Here is a 20,126-nt window from a genome sequence, read left to right on the forward strand (position 1 = left end):
CTGAAATTTAGGATTTGTGTTTGTTCGTTGTTGTCAACTCATACGTGTGACATCAGATGTTTCATCAGATTTTTCATCTGTGAGAATACAAATTTAGAAGTTGTCAATACAAGTACTGATCACAGATTTACGAGTAAAAATCTGCAATCCCTGATGAAGCTGTTAAACGTCTTTCAGTTGGTGGCGGTAAACATGTCATTACCGCCACCATCTGGTCAGGAGTGTAACCTTTTCAGCAGGGGTTGTAGAGTTGTACTCGTAAATCTGTGATTAGTACTTGTATTGTTGCAAAATTGTTTGTAACTTTTATTCGTAACTTCTCAACTTGTATTCTTAGACAAAACATCTGATGTCACACGTATGCATGAGTTGACAGCAAGGAACAAATACAAGTCTTACATTTATTCACATTTATTGACTTACGTTTACAAATTCAGACACCTACGCATACGTTTTTATTGACAGTTATCTTACCCCATACTTTCAAAACTTCAGCAAAAAGTTGTCATGAATACAGGAAATAATCCATAAAACCAAAGACAGGTTGGGTACTAACCTTTAAATGGGCCAGCTGGTAAATTAGTTGGGATCTTGTCTTGAACTCATTATAACGGAATTGCAATTTTAAAGACATAAATACAACTTTTAGCGGGATTGTAGGGTGTTTCACCGAAGCAGAGAAGCAGTGTCAGCGCTCTGGTCATTTAAATATATAATATATATAATATCGAGTGTCAGCTATAAAAGCAATATTGATATTGAATATCCGTCCAAATTTTCGTACCGGTGCATCCCTAGAATTGAGCATTATTTCTCCAGTTCTGTGTTCCTCGTTTTTCTAATGAATCTAAAGTTTATTTTCAGGGGATATTTTTGTGAATTTCCATGTTCTTTTTTTTTGTTTGTTTTTGAATCTGAGATTGCAGTTTTCGTTTCTCAAGGTCCTAAAAGTTCACAATCAGTTCTTTGATTCTCCAATGATGAATTTTATTACAGGTAGTGAAACCATCTTAACAGAGACATAAACATATTGTTGACTCTGTTTTTTTTTTTTACCTTACTGCATGTTGTTTCCCTACAGCTTGAGTCACAAAAAGGTTTAGACTAATGTAAATATGGCACCTTTAGGGAGCAGATATGCAGATAATTGACTGGTTTATCACTTCTTCCCCTCTTACGTCCTTCAGCAATGAAGCAAAGCAGCTGAATTGATCCTTGGGGGTTGATCTGTGGGTCAAAACCGACTCAAGGAGCTCAGCTCTGAGACAGATTTCTGTGGTGAAGAACAATTGTTTTTTAAGTTAAAAATGAAGGAAACAATACTTATAAATAAAAAGCATTTTGTTTTCTTTATAAGGCAGGGTTACATAAAGGTGTTTATCCAAAATGGCAATATATCCTCAGTGTAGTTTGCACTTTATACTCCTATTTGTTTGGTTTTCTCTTGTTTTGTAGTTTTTAACACTAAGAATATAGTTTATATTCCATGCAAATGTAATTTATTTTGTTACCTGTGTGATTTTCAACATGTTGTCCATCCACACCTGGTGCTCTCCATGTTAGTTTGTCATGAAAATGTTAACGTACATGTTTGGATGTTGTTTTGAAAAAAAGAAACTCCAACATTAAACACACCAGTTAAAATACACCTGAACCTGTTTGTTTCTGACTGATCATTACTTAAACCAGGAGGCCATTTATCAACCCTTGAAATAATTAAGTGTGGCCCCTGATCACAGTTCAAGAATGGTACAAATTCGGTCCTCTAGCAAATGGAGCTGATGCAGCTGGACGCTTTTTTAATTTTATTATAAACATATTCATTACACTTGGCTAAACACAGCAAAAGTTCTAGTTTTTTTAACGGAAATAATCTAGAAGCATTTTATAGACCAACAAAATACAAATCATTCGACACAAACTTTTAAGACACTAAATATTTTTTTTCCCAGACTTACAAAAATTAATCATATTTTACCTTGTTTCATTTTGGATAGTACTTGTTTAATTTGTTGCTGAGCAAATCAAAAATAAAAATAATTTACTAAATAAGGTAAAATAATTTTGCTCTCTAAATTGCTGATAATTTCCCACGGTGCAACAAGTTTAAGAAAATGCTGGCTTAAACCGAATGTTGGGTTTTATTATCTACATCTGGTTAGAGACTGTACCTTTTTATATCATTTTGCCAACATGTAATTTAAAAACTGACTATCACACTTGTAAGATGACTTATTTGGAAAAAAATAAGTAATCAATAGATATGGCAAAGCTATTCTTGCTTTGTAAAATCCATCAATTTATGTTTTAACTTATCCTTGTAGGAAGGGGTGATCTGGTGCCTATCTGTAGCGGTTAGCGGGCAAAAGGCGGTCCGTCCTGAACAGGTCACCAGTCCATCACAGTACAACATAGAGACACACACTCACACCAAAGGCCTTTTTGCAGAGATCAGTTAACCTGACGGTCGTGTTTTTGGACTGTATGAGGAAGCCGGAGGACCCAGAGAGACGTTTGACATTCCCGGACCTTCTTGGTGCAAGGCAACAACCATGCCACTGCAGCTATGCCACTGACTTTATCATCTATATCATTGTTGCCTCTCCTGATAATGATACATTTAATTTAAAAAGCGCCTTTCAGAACACTCACCAACACTGCACAGAACAAGCAGAACGATAAAGATAGAACAACAAACAAAAGTTGCACCGAATTGGCAATCTCAGGGTATTCACTTTTGAACAGATGGGTTTTGAGTTTAGACTTGAACTGGTAGAGGGTGTCAATATTACGAATGGCTAGCGGGAGAGAGATCCAGAGTTTGAGAGCAGAGTGGGAGAAAGCTCTGCTCCCCGTGGTCCTGAGGAGGGAAGGAGGAACAGTGAAGTGAACAGAAGACGAGGACCTAACTGTCAGCTTTGGATGATATATATTTGGTTCCTACGAGGAGGATCTCAGTTTTTATCACTTTTCAGTTTAAGGAAGTTGCCTATCCTTAAACTGCCTATCCAAAATAATGTCCGGGACATTATTTTGGATAGGTAGGAGGTAAGGGAAGAGGCTTGGAGTGTAAACTTGGTTTACATAAAAGATAGAGCTGGGTATCATCTGCATAACAGTGACCAGAGTCTGCGGCCATCAGAAGATTTCTGAGATTCTAGAGTTGCTTGAGTTAGAGTGTTTTTTTTTTTTAAACTAAGTTTCTTAATTAATTAACATTATTCTATCATCATGTTTGCAGGTCCTAGTTTTGTCATGGACCAATACTTTGAATTTTTATCCACAACTTTCAGATATGTGTTAAAAAGACACATAAGATGGTCTATAAAAAGTAGAACTGCAATGCTTTGGTCTAAATTCCTATAATTTACCTCCACATTCCCCCTTTTTACCCTTGTTCTGGGTAAAACTGAGCAAGTTGTTTTGGTGCTGTCTCTTTAAATCTAAAGGAGGCCATTTTCTGTATTTCTGGACACTTCAAGTACACAACAAAATGCATTTAAAGGCTTTAAATACAGGGTTTTGCATATGCCAACTTTAACAAAAACTGGAAAACTATCTTCACCTTTCCATTTCACAGCTTTGCATTATCTACCACATTTACTCTATATCCCAACACTATAGAGAGAGATTGGACGTTTTAACATAGACTCCTGTATGAGGACCTTTGCAGGAAGCTCTCGATGCTGGTGCATATTTTTCCCCTATTAGTAGCTGCTACTTCTTTATTGGGGAATTTGGTAATACATTAACACAATATATGCGTACGTTAACGCAACACATTCAAAACAGAGGTACTTTTTCAGTTGTGTAAGTTTCACATTGCAGTGCTGCATTTGGGTGGCTTGTTTAAATGGGAAAATTGTAAACTTACCACTGAGAAGTCGCTGTATATCAGTCGACAGCAGAAGGTGAATTCCCTTGATAAGAGTGTGTGTTTGAATACATCACAGCTTTATGTGAGGAACATAGTTAATGCTAACTCTGTATAATGCAACTTCCTCTTGACTGGAAAAGTCTGCAAATTCTCTTTTTTGCTATTATGATACTGCCCTAACGAATAGTTTTGTTGGTATTTAAACTTAAAGTCGTGTTAAGGTGATGTAGAAAATTTCCCAGCTAGAGAGCCAAGGAGGAGAAACATGCTCCATGTTTGTTTTTTCTGCTTTATATATCCCAACATAACAAGAAATAAATTGCATTAATTTTATTTGCAGTCATTGAGATGCAGCAAGTAGAATAAAGGAATATCTTTAGTTAAAACTGGTGTTAAAGGAGGTTTAGACAAATCCAGTAGTTTTTAGTTGCTGTTGATGCTCCATGAAAGTCTGTGTGCTGATAATATCTGGGTATGACATTACCCAGAATGCACTGGGGGTCATGGAGGTTCAGTGAGAAATATATCACTTGTCAAGTTTGACAAGTTAAAGTAATAAAGTACAGTAGAACCATCAGGCCTGTTATGTCTGAGCATTAAGTCAAAAGTTAAAGCTGAAAAAGTTTGGTTAAGCCCATTTTCTTTCTCCTCTTACTGGTTTACTTGAGAGCTAACACCCTCTCAGATCCACATTTTCTATCAGAACATGTTCTGTTTAATTGCATTTGTTCTGCCTCAGAGTTTACGGTGCCTGTGATGTTCATGGTGACATCAGAGGCTAGTCTGGAAATGTGTTTAAATTCAAACAACGAAACCTTTAACTCCAAAACGTGTCACTCTCAGTGCGGTCGCGCTTGTTCAGTTAAACTTTAATTAATCAAATCCAACTTAACTTTTTAATGCCACATGTATTTAACTGTTCTATTATTGTAAAAATGTTCTGCCCTGACAGTGTTTTTTTTCCTAATTTACTGAGAAAGATCTGCTGTCCATGAGCAGCTTTATCTGGGCTGTCAAACAAAAAGCTTTCACCATCAGTGAGTCAGAGCCTCCACCCGCTTCGCCTCCCAGGAGGGAGTTACTGGACCTAATTTACAGTCCAGGGTGGTACAGGAAGTCATCAACCAGCCATCCTGTTTTACATCAGCAAGGGGGAAAAGACTCTTTATCACTGTCAGGGAAAAGTGCTTGATTAAAAAGTTAATAGAGAAACGTGGCTTTGGTTTCCAGATGTGGTGAGACAGCAGGGTTTGCCCTTGATTAAAATACAGCCTTCTTGCAATGCTGGTGTTTTCAAAACAGAAAGTTTTGCTACAGAAGGGAAGTGCTGCATGGTGGGTTTACAGGAAATACCAGGAGTGACCTGCATCTGTTTAATCTGGAATCCGGACCCGTCTAGACTGTGTTTACATGAGTAGAAATGATGTCTCTCGGCGAGCTTAATTAACAAATGCAGAGCTTATGCTCTGCTTATTCAGTTGACTTTATTTTATAGCATCAGTGATAAAGTGATAAACTTCTGCAGGAGCTACTAGATGCTGGTTTACAGTTTGTTGGGAGAACATCTGAGGTTTGGCTGGTTTGTTTAGTGTTGTCCCGCGGTTTGGTTTTCAGTCATTCGTGACCACAGTTTTCATTTTACCCCACAAGGTTTTTACACCAAAACCTCTAAATTAGAAAAAAAAAAGACTTTTATGAGTTCAAGGATGTTTTTTTTTCCTGAGCTGCGTTCACAAAGTCAGAGTTTGATTTAATACCCGGTCAGTTGGAACACAGGTATTTCAAGGATTTGTTTAATTTTTCACCAGGAAGTAATTTATCGTAAATATTACACAGTTCGGAAACATATGACAAAGAAACGAAAAAAATAAAATAAAAACTAAAATAATAATAATAATATATATATATATATATATATATATATATGATACAACTAAATTTCATTGTGTCTCTGCTCTGTCTTCTCTAAGCCCCAGTGGGTGGAGGCAGATGAGCGTTCACACTGAGCCTGGTTCTGGTTCTGCTGGAGGTTCTCCTCCCTGTTAAAGGGGAGTTTTCCTCTCCACTGTCGCTTCATGCATGCTCAGTATGAGGGATTGCTGCAAAGCCATCAACAATGCAGACGACTGTCCACTGTGGCTCTACGCTCTTTCAGGAGGAGTGAATGCTGCTTGGAGAGACTTGATGCAACCTGCTGGGTTTCCTTAGAGAGGAAACTTTCTCACCAACCTGGAGGATTTCATTGAATTTTACTTTGGAAAGAGCCTTGAGATGACATGTTTCATGAATTGGCGCTATATGAATAAAATTTAATTGAATTGAATGTTCAAAATGAACAACCCAAGTTCTAACCATTAAGGTTTTTTCAAACCCTAACATGTGTTAATAAAGCAAATATTTTTCCCTAACCCCAATAAATTTCTAAGCCTAACCAGTGAGAAATGTAATATAAACGGTACCAACTAATGTACTGACCTTGCCAAAATCACATCTTCCTAAACTTCACCAATAGGATGTTTTCCCAACCCTAGCAATTGCCTAAATCCAACAAGCAACAAGTGTTTTAAACGCTAATGAATAGTAATGACGATAATCATCTTTATTTGTCATTGTAATATCCATTCCTGTGAAATGTGTCCTGTTTAACCCATCCTTCAGGGAGCATCTTACTCTAATTAGCCACAAGGTCACCACTCCCTAAAATGTACAAACTTGAATTACATTTTTCTAACACTTATAAATGCCCAAACCTACCACGTATATTTTCTGACTCCAAACAATGTCTACATCTAACGACTAAGAAGAGTTATGAACACTAATATGACGTTTACCCAACCATTTTTAGTTAATAGATCATTTACAAGAAAGTTTTTGTCAAATCCCGTGCCATGCTCAACTGGCACTGTTAAGGCAATATGGGAGAAAGAAGCAGGAATAAACATATGTGAGGAGGAATGGACTTCAATACAAAGACATCGATGGAAATGTACTTCCTCATAGAAATGGAGAGACTTTGGATGGAAAACCTTAATTAGATACTTTATTACTCCATATCAGAAGTCACATTATGATGGAAATCACCCTGTCTGTTGGAGGAAATGTGGAAATCAATGAGCGAATTACTTTCATAATATGTGGGACTGTTCATTAATTAAACAATATTGGAAAAATATTCATAGAACACTGCAAGCTATTTTTAAATGTGTAATCCCTTTTGTTATAAATACGATTTTTATTTGCAAATGTACCACAGGCTTGGATGAGAATGATACATTTCTATTTGGTATTTTGTTAGTGGCCAGTAAGAAGTGTATAACTAATAAATGGTTATCATAGAAAGTACCAAATTTGACAACATGGTGGGAAATACTACTGGATATTTATAAAATGGAAGCGATGACAGCATTTATAAAGAATAGACAGGGATGGTTTATGTCATGCTGGAAGAGTGGGTTGAATATATAAATGTAAAAAGGTTTTATTTTGAAAATATGAGTAAACTGATTAATGTATAATTAATGGTCACTTTATTCCTTATGAGTTGAAAGCTGATAAGGAATAATAAAAAAAAAGATAATTTAAATATGATTCAGGTGTGTTAGAGAAAAACCCGATCTAAAACCTGCAGGAATTGGCCCTTGAGGACGAGAATTGCAAAAGCAATTAAACCCAACAGATGTGTTTTCCTCATTCTGACTCTGGCTTAAACCCAACCGGCTGTCACAATCACCTCATGCCATCCCTGGTTTAAACCAAAACAAACAACAAGCTGCAAGTGTGAACAGGCATGAAGCTGAAGTAACTCTCCAGCATTTAGATGGAGCTGTTTTTCCATGATGTTAAAACCAATAACCACCTCTGAGAACTCTGTAATGATTTTCATTCCAGACCAACAAAATTAGCAGCATGATACAAAACAATCAAACCAAAAGTCGCCAGTTTAGTTTGCTTATGTGCTGCTTTCTTGTTTTTATTTTACACAAAGTGTTTGTGTCCCTGATTTTTAGCCGCTGCCTGACTCAAAAACCTGCTATAAGAGCACTTAAAAAAAAAGGTTAAAAAATTAAATAACTGGACTTCTATTCTGAACCTTAAGATGTACCATGGACTGTTCCCCTCACACACATACACAATTTGTATACAATCTGTATAGATTTTGTAAATCTTATCTGCCATTATTTATCTTGTATTATAAACCTGCTAATACATATATAATCCTTTTCCTAACATTCCTGTATATTCTGTATAATCTGTGCATAAAGCTCCCATATTTATTATATTCTGTATAATCTGTGCATATAGCTCCCATATTTATTATATTCTGTATAATCTGTGCATATAGCTCCCATATTTATTATATTCTGTATAATCTGTGCATATAGCTCCCATATTTATTATATTCTGTATAATCTGTGCATATAGCTCCCATATTTATATATATACACAACATTTTATAGTCTCCTACTATTACTTTTTACTTATACATACTTATAAATAATATTTATATCCTGCATAGCACTTCTGGATAGATGCAAACCACATTTCGTTGCTTTGTACTTGTGACAGTGCAATGACAATAAAGTTGAATTCTATTCTATTCTATTCTATTCTATTCCCATCCAGGAAGCCTTCTCACTTCAAAATGTCTGGAGTAGTGAGGAGTTCAAAGCTTTATAGACGTGCAGACGAGGCCTCATTAGAACTTAGATTCACCTGCAGATTCACCTGGAACTGATCGCTACAACAATGGAGAGTCGTTAGGCTCCTCGTTAGGCTCCTCGTTAGGCTCCTCGTTAGGCTCCTCGTTAGGCTCCTCGTTAGGTTCATCGTTAGCCTGGCTCATAAGTTAAATGTTGTGGTTTTTGAAAGTTGAAACCTGAGCCCTCCTCCTCTGTTTAAAGTTGTTTTTTCTCGCTTTACGTAAATGGCTTCCTTCACCCCTCTCTCAAACCATCTTTCTCTGTCCAAAATGTGAACATTTTGGTCCTCAGAGTGTCCTTTGTCCTTAAGGTGTAGGTGGACAGAAGAGTCTTGTCCTGAGGAGGTAGCTCTCCTGTGCTGAGCCATGTGTCTGTGGAGAGGTTGTGTGGTTTCTCCAATATAAAGATCAGAACATTCCTCCCCTGAACTGAACTGCAGACACCACTCTGCTCATCTTAGGTTTGGGGGTTTTGTCCTTAGGATGCACCAGCCTCTCTCTGAGGGTCCTGTTTGGTTTGAAATGTTCTAGGATCTTGTGTTTAGAGATCTTCCTGCGTTTTTCAGAGACTCCAGCAACATAAGGGATGACAATGTCTCTGCGCTTGTTCTTCTCTACGTTTTGTTCTGCGACGTGTCTCTTGGATTTCCTTGCTGATTTGACAAAAGCCCAGTTAAGGTATCCACAGGTTTGGAGAGCATCTTTGACGTGTTTTGATCTTGACCTGGATGACAGAGAATCTTCACCAACAAGACCATAATTCCCTCAGTTTATTTTTAGTCAGGCAGAAACAACAGGACTCCTGAATTGTGCAACAAAGGAGCGGACAGAAAAAAAGTGTCTCAATGCATCAGTAAATATTAATTACATCAGAGCAGCTGTGGAAACGTACAGAAAGTTCCTTCTTTACGAACTCGGTTGCCCAAAAACAAATAAATAAGACCTTTGCTCTGCAGGCTCTGGTTATTTTTCCAGCACTACATCAGGCCTCCAGAGCAAAGTTAAACAAACAGACCATAATGTTAGCGTCTGGTCCTCAGGGAGAACTTGGGTCGCAATCGTTCACCCTCTGAGGGAGAACCGAGTTCGTCCCAAACCAAATCTGCAGTACAGGCACCAGATTGGAGCGTCTGTGTCACTCAAACACAGACAAAAACAAAGTTCAGGTGGAGTTTTACCAGCTTCACAGCTGCTGCTCCACCAAAAGCCATCGTCTCCTTTCAAAAGAGTCTTCCTGTTTTTGTAAAACGCCGCCACCTTTTTTTTCTTTTTAAATTAGTTGTTTATTAGATGAAACGCGATAGAATCAGAGGAAGCGAATGGAAAATATTTGTGGTTCCCAGATTGGAAACAGACCTCCGTCACTTTTCCTCTCCCCTGTGAGCGGCCATTGAGTCATAATTAGAGCTGGAGTTCTCGCTTAGTCCTGCTGAGATCAGAGGAAATGTGCTGTAAGAGGAGACCTGATCAAAGGAGGAGCTGCTGACTCAGGTATGAAGAGACCTTCAGGGTAGAAAGTAAGAAATGGGTCTCACCATCTGTGGCAAACACATAAAAGCATCTTGATTTCCTTATATGGGAATAAAAAGGTTTGATTAAATGCAGATTAAAGGATGGAAGGTCAGCACGGATGATCCTCTCTGCAGACGTCATTGCTGGTTGCAATCTGGACCGGGCCTGTGTCATGGATGAGCCAAACCACACATTGAGAAGATGACCGGCAGCTCCTGGAGAAGGTTGGACTTCCTGAGATACCGCAGGAAGTCCGGTCTCTGCTGAACGGCATCTATAGCTGTGTCTCAATTCGGCGGCTGCGTCCTTCGAAGGACGCATTTTAAGGCCGGTGACGTCACAACGATGCGCGGAGGCTGTCCCATTTGGCAAAAATTCTGAGGACGCTTAAAATGCAGCCTTCAAATGCGTCCTCCTTTTCCCCGAATTCTGAGGATGCACCGCGACCATCCTTACTGGCCTTGCCTGCCATAAGATTTCCCAAGGTGCTTTGCTCGCTTTTTTTTTTAGTAGTTTAAGAAGAAGAAAGAAGGCGGATTTTCATCAAGACTAATGGAAAGCAGCAGCAGCGCTGGCAGTAGTGCTGAGTACAGCTATGTAAGTAGTTTGTTTTTATTTTTTTAACTGAACATTATTAAAATACATGACGGTAACGGAGCCACCGGAATTTGTAGGACCAGCTATAGCTAAAGCTTAGAGCTAATCTGTTGATACGAGACTTTTAGCAACATTAAAAGACTGAATAAAAATGTCACAATTTTTTATTTTAACCTACATCTTATTGTAACTGTGCTGATAGCCATGTCCCTCACAAATCCGATCAATTTATTCTCATACAGTTTATTATAAGTGATTAGAACTGTCAAAGCTTAATGCAGCTGAAGAAATAACATCAGTCCAGCTGTGCTGGGCTGTCAATACTGCAAACGTTTTGTTTGAATACTCAATAATGTATAGTTAATTTACAGTACAGTATAATAAGGTTTAAAGTATAATTCACTTGAAGAACAGTACTGGCATAATTATACAGAACAGTCATTTTTCCTGTTGACATAACAGAAATATGCTTTACATGTCATTTTGTTCTAGGGAACAGGGAGCATACAGATGAGTTGATAAAACTCCGTGGGCAAAATGACCACCTCTTTACCGGGGCCAAAAACACTGCCACAGTCGGATGGAGGTAAGAGTTGAGGCATAATTCCATATACATGTTGCATTTATATGTAAAAGTCACACAAGTTCAAAGAAGTCCTGTTCAAACACCAACGTACAAATATAATCTTTTGATCACATCAAATGATGCCCAGATGTTACTTTTTTTTTAATCTTATAGTTGTGATAGTAGGGATCCTTGTGTGTTTATCTCTTCTCGTTTCTCTTGTTTAGAACAATCCTGCAAAAAACGGGTCTGGAGGGTGAAGTTGAGCCACAACAGGCCAAAAAAAGTGGGACAACTTGGAAAAAAAATACAAAGTATGTTCAGGTTTGGCTAATGTAATGAAATACACACACACACACACACATATATATATATATATATATATATATATAACACTCCTTTTTTCTAGCTTCAAAGAAACACTACAGAAAATTGCATCTGTTGACACAAATTGTTTTCCTCTACTTTAGGAATGCAAAGATCCAGGGACAGGGCAGGGGGCCAGTGGGAAGCAAACTGCTGCCAACTGGCCATGGTTTATCCTCAGGTTCTGTGTTGCTGTTATTGTTAAATTAAATTATTAAATTGTTTATAAAAGTTATTGTTGTCTGTGTGTTCTTAAAGTCTTTTAACCTTTTACATCATCTGTTTCATCACTTCTTTACAATTTAAGTAAACTTAGAACAACTTCTCAGTGATAACATCAATTTATTTTTAGGGAAACAAGTATTTACAATAAACTATCAAAAACATTTTAACTATTTACAGAAGATATAAAATAAATATTACTAAAGAACACACTATATATATATATATATATATATATATATATATATATATATATATATATATATATATATATATATATATATACATATATACACAATTTTGACTGAGCAGGAGTCCCTGGTGGTGCTGCTGGACTGGATGGGATGCCACACAGATGACCTTGGAGTCTTATCACTGCGAGTGGGACATCATCTGGGGGGTGGGGGATGCCTCTCTCCACTGTTCACCACATCGTCCATCAGGGTTTGCAGGGCTGACCCAATCGACGGCTGCCATGTTCCTAAAAATGTTTAAGACGACGCAGAAAATGACTTTACTACAACTGTTTTCATAACCCTTACATGAGAAAAGCTAAAAAGTGATTATACTTGCCATCTAAATGTAATCGTGGTCGGGTAGAACCTCCTCCAGGGCAGACACCTCGGCAGACAGCTGGTCCCGCCAGGGAGCACCACCGACTGCCTCCAACACGTTCTCCCCCTCCTCATCCTCTGGCTTGTCGTCCTGCACTTCATCGTCTGGGGCCATGATCACCGGCTCCCAGGCAGATGTTGTGCATTTAAGTTGATGCAGCGGTACATCGGCCTTGTCTGGATAGAGACATGAAGATTAAGAACAACAGGATTAGATGATAGCAATGTAATTTTAGCTGATATAATTCTAGTGAATGTTAACCCCTTAACGCCTGGTGTTGCTAATTTGTGACCAAACAATTCTGGCCTTTACTTATTTTACTTCATCTAGATCCCCTATTTAACTTTTTTTTTTACGTTTTTATATTTAGATTTATATTTCCTGTATTATTTTTTCGTTATATAATTACAAATAAAACCAGGCAGTAAGGGGATAACAATTTAGACAAATAATGATTTATTTCTCAATATTAGTTTGGCTTCTCAACACAACATTAGTGATAGTGAAAGTAGTGATTTAAGTCAGTTATTTACAGGGTTTGTACACATTTAACTATTCAATTCAAATTACTAAAGTTACAAACATAAGCCTATATCAAGTCTTACAAATAAATATAACATTTTATATTTAAACATATTCATCAATCTGCTGACAAGCGTTTGTTTAATAACTGGTATATTATGATCATTAGCAGGTCCCTGTGGGTGAAAATAATAGCAGGTAAATGTTACCTCTCCACTGCGCTCCTCCAGCCTGAGAAAAATTTGTCGCCGGTTTTACTGCCGCCGAAGCCGGCTAAACCGACTCTCCTCCACCAATAACAAGTAAATAAATAAAAAATAATTCAATATCCATTTTTTTGCGTCGTTTATCGGCGCTGGTGCTGTTTTCGCCGGGCTTGGGGTAGACGTGATGACGTCGTGTCGCAACCAGGAAGTGCTCCAAAGGCTAGACCGTCCCATTTACCAACGGCTGAGGATCCTCCGGAGCATCCTCCGATGGCTGGGTCCTCCTAAGGCTGAGTAGGCTGGGTCCTTCGAAGGACGCAGCCGCCGAATTGAGACACAGCTTATGAGTGAGGACCATCTCTGGTCCAGAGAAAGAGGGGCTCCCAGGAACCTGAAGGAGTCCACAGCAGAAACGGTGTTGTTGGGGAGGTTAAGCTCCAGGTGGTTCTGAATGGGTTCATGGATGAAAACAGAAAGTCAACATCCTTCCAACAAATGCTAAACAGCCAGGGTCACACTGTCCATCCAAGACAGGGTGGTCTCAAAGAGTCCAAAAAAGATATTTAATCTCTCCGGGAAAAATTCTGTCTCCTCCTGCTGGGATGGGCCCAGTAAGCCTCAAAAGGCAGAAGGTCTCCAAACTTCTTAAACTGGCTCAAGGTTTGGAGCAGCAGAACCCACCCACAACAAGGGGGAAAGTCTTTTCTGATTGTTTCAGGGATCTCTCTGGGTCTTTGAGCCATGATCGATGTCCCGTTACCATCACAGAGGATCTGGACATAAATGGGCGGCTAAAATCTGTCCATCTCCTTGCTTATCGTTTGTGAATAAGAGACACAAACTCCTCTGTTTCAGGCTGAGACCGATCCCAAACCCAGGTAGGAAAAATCCTCCATTTCCATGGCTGTAAAGTCAAATCACTCAAAGTGTCATGCTGGGGTTCCTTATAAAGAGAACGTTTTACCTAGAGGCACATTAAACTGAATTTGACTCCACTGTATTGTACAGACTTCCGTTAAATCTCCACCTTAAAGCTAGGGTCGGCGATTCCCCCCCAGTCCCTTTTGGAATAACTGCGCATGCACAAGACTCTGGTCTTACTTTTTATTGAATTCTTCCTCTTCTTTTCATAAACTTGAACATGGTTTGCTTCTTGTCACTCTCAGCTATGTTCAAAGTCTACGATGAGAGCAGTGGAGCTACAATGAACCGTTAACTGCGAAGCTAGTCGCTAAGCTAGCCGCTAAACTAGCCGCTAAGCTAGCCGCTAAGATAGCCGCTAAGCTAACCGCTAAAATAGCCGGATACATAAACACTAGAATTGAGGATGCGCAGCCAGCAAGCAGAAACTACGGAGGAACGAGCACGGACACTGGCGTTACGTGAGCGCCTCAGAATGATTGGCTTGTGGGACAACCAATAGAAAAGGTGATAAACCCAGAACTCAAGAGACAGAGAAGGATGAGAGCAGGAACCTAACCTCTGACCAATCCCTGCCATTCGGTCCAATAGCTAATCCAACAGGATTACCAACTATAACCATAATTATATTAATGAAACAAGAGGGAATACATATGGAGCTAAATTGGGGTCATCATGTTTGTTCAAAAAAATTACAAATTTGAAACTGAAAATGCAAACCTTTTCCAGAGCTACAGTCCTGTAGCTCCCACAGAAAACAAAGTTTAACCTCCTTTTTGTGAATACGTAATGTATTTACTACTTTCAGGATGGAAGCAACATATTACCCAGTATTACAAAAAGTGTTTCTGAACAGGATTACAAACTATAGCTTTAACGTGTAGAGGGTCAGACGATGAGGAATTCAGTGATCCTGATGATATGAACACAAAAAATAGGCGAACCTCGTTTCATTTCATTAAATGTTCCTGGATGAGAATCTGACATCTTTCTCTTTTGTAATGTGTTTGTGAAAGGTTGAATGACAAGTACAAGCCATTTACCACCTTGTAAAGTGCCTTCAGCTAACTTTTTTTTTCTTTAACTAAAATTAACAACGCACTTTACAAAATGAGAAGTAATTTTATTTCACCCTCAGATGGTGACAAGATTATGTCTATTGAAAACTTAGGACAATACTTATAACTACAAACATGACCTTATAATGAAGCTACATGCAGCTACTGGCTTGTTTTTTAGGGGACCACGAATCTGCTCGTTCAGATGTTTTTCATCTTCATTATGACAAACTTGTTTTCTCTTTAACCCAGCCCCCCCAAAAAAAGCTCCAGCTCCAACATATTTACATTATCGCCTTTCTATGTGCTGCTAAAACCAGTCTTTGCTGCATTCAGGTCATACCAGAACATGTTAATGTAAATACAGCGTGCAATTCAGCGCTTATTTTGGCTCTGTTTCATGTCAGGAACCCATGCGAGGGAGTATCGCTGCAGAGATGAATGTGCATGTTGCCCTCTCCATGTTCATAAAGGCGGTCTGAACCTTGCTCCATGATCTCCAGCTTTACTGACAGACAAACTGGAAGCAGACCGCGTCTTGTTATTCATCTCCAGCAACTCCCACTGAGCACTTACTGTCCCTATTTATCTGCAAAGATTATGGGAAAGGCCAGAGGTTGACACCCGGCTTCCTGCGGGAACATGCAGCTGATGAGCTCCTATGTGTGCGTCAGGTCACATGTTGCGTCTGCATCTGAACCTGTGGGTGAACATCATGGAGGGCAGCAGCCAGAACAGGAAAAATCACCTTTTATGATCTCTCAGTGGGTAAATTCACTCCTTTTAGCAGCTCCCTTATTCAGGGATCGCCACAGCAATCATTACAGCTTGCAACGCACACAGTTTTTATGCCGGACGCCATTTCTGACGTAGCCGGGATTTGTATCCAGGTCCCCTCGGATTAAAGAGTCCACAGAGGGACTAGATCTGAAAAAAAGTACAATTTTGGTTAAAAAGTTCAATATTTTCTGGCCCTCATTTCAGAAACTGAAACTCATATTTTATATAAATTCATTACATGCAGATTTAAATATTTGTTGTCATTGTGATGATTATGGTTTACAGGGAATGAAAACCTAAAATTCAGTGTTTCAGAAAATGGGAATATTACATAAGATCAATAAAGATATGTTAGGCAGAAATGTCAGGTTTCTGAAAAGTATCTTAATTTCTGTGCCCTCCGTTCCAGGTCTGGGCTCCTTTTGCGTGAATTACTGCATCAATGCGGCACAGTAACTTTTTATGAATTTACTTATAAAAGTAGTTCTGTTGCACTGTAGTTCTTACTTTTACTTGAGTAAATATCATGAAGAAGTATCGCTACTCTTAGTTGAGTGAAATGTCTGGCTACTCTGTCCACTGTGAGTAACTTTACTGAATAAAGAACAAACATGTTTCAACCAAAATGCACCAGAGAGACTCGTCTACAGTTTATATTAAGGTGAGACTTCTTGTTTCTACACAAGTTTTGTTGTTTTAATGCTATTTTCTATCTGCTGACCTCATGGAGCCATTTACAGGTGAAGAAACCGTACAGTAAACAGCAGATATTGTTACTGGAAGTATTTTGCACTGTCCTAACTTACTTTGCACACATTAACTGCTTAGTTCCATACGTTTTATGTTGAAAAACATTGTTTAGAAAAGTGTTTCTTCTGCCTGACTTACTTTGTAATTGTTATTGTTTGTAATGTTTTTATGTTGGTCGTTAAAATACGAGAATTTGTACATAATTTAATATTTTGCCCGACCAATTACATCATTTTAAATATTAAATGAGTTTGTTATAAATATTTACTCAGTACTTGAGTAGCCTTCTTACAAAAAATATTTTTTTACTCTTGCTCGAGTAATTTCCTAGTCTGATCTCCACCTGACGAGGTGCCCCCGCTGTAGTCTGTTTATACTCATGGAGAATCCTGTATGCACATGAAAACAATTACCAATCACTACTCGCACAGCGTCTAACTTTACAGAAAATTATCTAATCAAGAATCGGCCCCCAAAAAATGTGCAGCACTTATCTTGTATCGGTATTGGCCCTAAAAACTGTATCGTCGATCTTTAATTATGATTGTGTCGCCTACTGACACCGACTGGGAGACCATTTAAAGGCGGGAAATTTTTCAAGGTGTTTGGAGTTAATAAGCTGGTTAGGGTGAGATTTTCCCAATATATAACCTTTTTACAATAATCATCAAAATTGCAAGAAATTAATATTGAAGTATTTTGCTCTGTTTAATTAATCAATTAAATATCAATTTAATTGATCAGTTTCACTTTTTGACATGAGTAAAAAAGCAAAGTGGAGTCTTTTTTCTCTAATTTTTGGAGATGCACCAGTAAATGGACGTTCCCACAACAAACAAACAAAAACTGCAGATTTACTCAACTCGACTGCTCTTTGCCAAGAACATTTTGTTTCAGCATTTTAAATGAGCTGGACCGTGGTTATATGCTTCTGAGATCAACACACAAATGGGCCAAAACTTCTCATTTTATTGTCCACACACCAAACAAAGGAGTTCTTTTATTGATTAAAAAAGCAATTAAATTCAGCCCTTTGGCTGGATAATGAATATTTTACTCATAAGGTAACATCGATGCTCACTGATGTTTATTATTTTCACACGAAGAACCGAGTTAAATAAATTTAACTGTCTTAGATCTGTCCCTAAGAGTTTTTCCCTTAAGCGAGCAAAACATCTGCAACGTAGTCAGGAAATCTACAAAGAGATGCTGTAATAGAAGAAAGCAGGAGTTTAAGAGAAACAAAGCAAGAAGAGTCTGGAAATCAACTCAAAAGTTGGTCAAAAACAAATCTGAGCTGAAATTCAAAACGAATGGTTTGATTTCACAATGGACACTTTGAACTGTGCATCTTTAAACATTTCTTCTGTTTTTGTTTATTGTAAATGTTTCAGATTTTCAAAGAAATTAAAATTTCAGACAAATGTGTCCTGGGTAAATACAAAAGCCAGTTTTCAAAGCATGGCTGTATTTATTAAGCATAAACAATGTTTTTTAAGGTCAGGCTTCAGCATCTTAACTGGATTTAAATCCAGACACTGAACAGTCCCCTTCAAAACCAACATTTTATTTTATCTCACTGTTATTTTATTAGTCATTCTGAGATGTGCGTAGGTGCAGTCAAGCTTAAAGTCACAAACTGAATGCTTTTAATTCTGCTTTAGGATCTCCTCCTGGAGTCTTAATTACTCCATCAATTAGAACAAGTCCCCAGGTCCTGAAGCAGCCCCAGACCATCATACCACCGCCGCCGCCTGTTTGCTTCATGTTCTTTCTCTGAAACGCTGTGGTAGTTTTACTTCAGGTGTAACTTTCTGCGTCGGGTGAGAAGAGCAAACCTCACTACTTTCCACAGGGGGACAATAGACCGCGTCCTGAGCAGATGCATCTCTGCCTGGTTGGCGCCTGTAACGCCTCAGACTGGAAATGTGGAGAGAGAGGTGAGGACAGCGGAGAGAATCACCGCGGCAACACTTCCCTCCCTCCATGACACTGCTGGCAGACGCTGCCTGACCAGGGCTCAGACAACCAAAAATACCTCTACCTCCCCAGACATGGACTATTCAGCTTCATTCTTCCTGTCATCAGACTGCTATACTCCCACTTACCCCCCCCCCCTCCCCATACATACATTCATACATAAAAATAGTCACTGTGAACTCTATTGCACTGAGTGACTGTACTTCCGGCCTTCTGTTAGCTGTGACGTCATCAGGGGAGGCAGATCATCCTCTATTACCATCTAACATAGAAAGTACTCCTGGGTCAATGTGAGCTTCTGTGCTTTCTGTGTCTCTGCTCTGTCTTCTCTAACATAGAAAGTACTCCTGGGTCAATGTGAGCTTCTGTGCTTTCTGTGTCTCTGCTCTGTCTTCTCTAAGCCCCAGTGGGTGGAGGCAGATGAGCGTTCACACTGAGCCTGGTTCTGGTTCTGCTGGAGGTTCTCCTCCCTGTTAAAGGGGAGTTTTCCTCTCCACTGTCGCTTCATGCATGCTCAGTATGAGGGATTGCTGCAAAGCCATCAACAATGCAGACGACTGTCCACTGTGGCTCTACGCTCTTTCAGGAGGAGTGAATGCTGCTTGGAGAGACTTGATGCAACCTGCTGGGTTTCCTTAGAGAGGAAACTTTCTCACCAACCTGGAGGATCTGATGGAATTAGACTTTGTCATCTTTGTGTGCTATTAAAAACATTGTTTGATTATTTGAAACAGTGAAGTGAGACATTTAAGTGTGAGGGGGCATAATATTCTTTAATAGTATTCTACACACTGCATTGGAGCCAACCCTTGAACATTAAGTTTGATTTTATACATTAACTAATAAATTAAAAATGTAACATATAAAAATTGAGGTATTGAATTTTGTTTTGTCTACTACCAAAACTCATGGCGGTAAATACATAAAACGTGTTTTATAGACATCATTTCGAGAGGCAAAACTTTTTATCTTATTATATTGTGACAATAAAGCTTGATTTTTTTGTTAAAATCCAAGTTTTTTTATATTTTATTTTTTTGTGCCATGGCTGCACCCAAGTTGATTTATTTAAACCATACACACAGAGTATATATCTTTTTATACATAGTCATATAAAAAAGCAATATTCCTATCTCCTAATTTGAAGGGTCTCTAAAATGTTATTTTACTAAGAAGATTTTTTTTAAATATCTGCAATGTATATCCAACCAATTAAAGTTAGAATATACACTTTGAAAAATCCTAAAAAGTATAAGCGCTCATATAAATATTGTTTTTCAAATCTGTAACCTTATTTCTGCATTTATGAAATGCATTCTGACTCGGAAGAAAATCACTTAGAAGAGTTATTTGGAGGCATGGCTGGATAAATTGCAACAACTCGCCAAACAACTTGCATCCAAAAGTTATCAAAATGTTGTAAGACCCCAATATTTCACTATTAAATGAACAATGG

General features: G+C 38.4%; 2 long non-coding RNA genes across 2 annotated transcripts; one reads left to right on the forward strand and one right to left on the reverse strand.

Moving 5' to 3' along the window:
• The first annotated feature begins 11,181 nt into the window (after positions 1-11,181).
• LOC118564447 lies at positions 11,182-11,751 on the forward strand. Its single transcript, XR_004931854.1, has 3 exons — positions 11,182-11,271; positions 11,478-11,564; positions 11,721-11,751. It is a non-coding gene; the product is annotated as an uncharacterized LOC118564447 (long non-coding RNA).
• A 484-nt stretch (positions 11,752-12,235) lies between these two features.
• LOC118564498 lies at positions 12,236-13,458 on the reverse strand. The gene is made up of 2 exons (XR_004931885.1): positions 13,185-13,458; positions 12,236-12,629 (listed from the first exon to the last, which is right to left on the reverse strand). It is a non-coding gene; the product is annotated as an uncharacterized LOC118564498 (long non-coding RNA).
• Between the last annotated feature and the right edge of the window lie 6,668 nt (positions 13,459-20,126).

The sequence above is a fragment of the Fundulus heteroclitus genome, chromosome 11 (assembly GCF_011125445.2).
Source record: "Fundulus heteroclitus isolate FHET01 chromosome 11, MU-UCD_Fhet_4.1, whole genome shotgun sequence".
NCBI classification, from domain to species: domain Eukaryota; kingdom Metazoa; phylum Chordata; class Actinopteri; order Cyprinodontiformes; family Fundulidae; genus Fundulus; species Fundulus heteroclitus.